Consider the following 2,088-nt stretch of genomic DNA (forward strand, 5'->3'; position numbering starts at 1 on the left):
TGGTCTGGGCTTTGTGTGGCACACTCTAGATGCCCTCCTCCACACATGGAGTTGGAATCTCCCTCTTCCTGTTTGCCAGTGGGACCAGGAACTCTGCATTAAGTGAGGGAGGCTGAATATACAGCCAAGACACCTGTACACAAAAATATTGAATAACTGCTTGTGAAAACTGTGTCTCAAAGGTTATCAACTTTTGATTGTGGACTCTGTATCAGTATAGTTTAGAAGGATTACCTGGTTTATGTGAGTTAATGTGATTGCTAGCTTAACTTACTACCATGCTGACTAATGCTACTGATACTGCGGTGTATAACTGTATGACCATCATTTATGTATGTGAAGTGTTTGCCACCTTCTATATTACAGGACATGGGGTAACGCCATGACACAATGTCCTTCCTGATGAAGCAGTTGTAAAGGAGAAGATGAGGCAGACCTTTGCCTATCGCCAAAAGATTGTTGACCCAGTGAAGTCCTCTGAAATATTCGCAGCATTTCCAAGATTCTTGGACATAGCACACCATAACATTTACTATTCTATCTTGACTTATTCTATCCTGTGTACAGATTGAGCAGGATTTCAGTATGATGCTGCCTCTGCAAAGTTACTGGAGAAGTGGCCTACTGTTTACAAGCAGAAAGTCCTTGAACAAAGCCGTGGTCTCACACAGACAGGCGAGCTTTAAGACCTGGTTCAAAATGCCGAATCCACATTGGAAATAGAAAATGGTACGCTGCAATAAAATAATTATAATTATACTAATTGTTGTTGAAAGCAAAAACTGTTAGCTTTCAGTGGAAATTTGTGCATTCATTTTTACTTGAATTTTCAGGATGGGACAGTGACATGTCATCCATTTTGATCCTTGTCCACCTTCTACCACCATCACCCCATGGCCGCAAGAGACCAGTGTGATGGAAATCTGGAAATACAAGAGGCTGCAACACCAAATTTATCTACGTGTATTTTAATAGGGGCTTTCTGCAGAAAGGATCAACACAGAGAGTCACAGGGATCTCAGAGTGAAGATGGAGAACAGTCAAATGCAAGGATCTGTGATGGAAATTCTGATCTTGGGTAATGATTAATGAAAGAACAGACATGTATGTAGAAGAATGGGATAAACAGATGTGTTTATCTTAAAAGTCAGCTGTGAGTTAATGTTAGGTTTACGATTATCACTCCAGGGACTTTACTTTTATGGCCTCGGAAAGCCTGAAACTTTATGGTGTCTCGGACATCTGGTGGGGATTACACCCCAGGGGTCACTCCAGGGGTCTGGGCCAGAGATGAAGCCAGGACGTCCCCCACCGTAATGAAACATCAAAGAAGCTGATGAATAACTTCTCTTTAGCTAGTGGGAGGGGGCTATGCGTTATAAGAACACAGCACTCAGGAGTGTTCTTGGCTCATTGTATAATATCCTTCTGATGATTGTACTTTGAGTCCATCTGCAGATGTATAATTAAACTTACCGAAGACAACTGTATGACTTTGTGTTTGATTAATAGAAAATTGCCAAGACAGATCTTATATAGGAGAACTAAGCCTGTTTGTCCGAGCCAGTTCAGACTGGTTCTGTAGGCGCAGTTTAAGACAGGAACTAAAGCACAGGAATAAATGATTTGCATACATTTCCATTGGGTTCTTGGACAGTCAATAAGTAATGGAAAGGTCTTACAGGTATATAAAAAGGTCATACAGGTTTCTGGTCATAAACATTTCAGGTCATGGAGTCTTAGACAGTATGCAAAAAGTTACTCTTCAACTATAATATAGGTTTCAACCACACTTAGTTTTTTTCCGCTACACCAAGAACACTCTCACCCAGACAAGCCTGTGACCATCTTGTGAAGTTCATCAAGGCGAGTTTACAGTTCAGAGAAATTACAAGAAAAAATCATTATCTGTAATTTGAACAGTTTCTCAAACTGTGTGAGATGTGACTTATTGCAATTCCATACTAAAACAGTTCTTGTGTTACAGACTGGGACCAGCATCCAGGGGCATCTGGACAGCATCATGGAAAGCCTTCAACCCTATCTGCTTGCTGTGGGGACCAAGAAGAGTGTGATTCACAAGCTCTT

The 2,088-nt window shown here is 41.1% G+C and overlaps 1 long non-coding RNA gene across 1 annotated transcript; it reads left to right on the plus strand.

Moving 5' to 3' along the window:
• The first annotated feature begins 573 nt into the window (after positions 1 to 573).
• LOC117776880 lies at positions 574 to 1,862 on the plus strand. Its single transcript, XR_004616502.1, has 3 exons — positions 574 to 729; positions 834 to 912; positions 1,818 to 1,862. It is a non-coding gene; the product is annotated as an uncharacterized LOC117776880 (long non-coding RNA).
• Positions 1,863 to 2,088: the final 226 nt, after the last annotated feature.

Source organism: Hippoglossus hippoglossus, chromosome 16, assembly GCF_009819705.1.
Source record: "Hippoglossus hippoglossus isolate fHipHip1 chromosome 16, fHipHip1.pri, whole genome shotgun sequence".
Classification (NCBI taxonomy): Eukaryota; Metazoa; Chordata; class Actinopteri; order Pleuronectiformes; family Pleuronectidae; genus Hippoglossus; species Hippoglossus hippoglossus.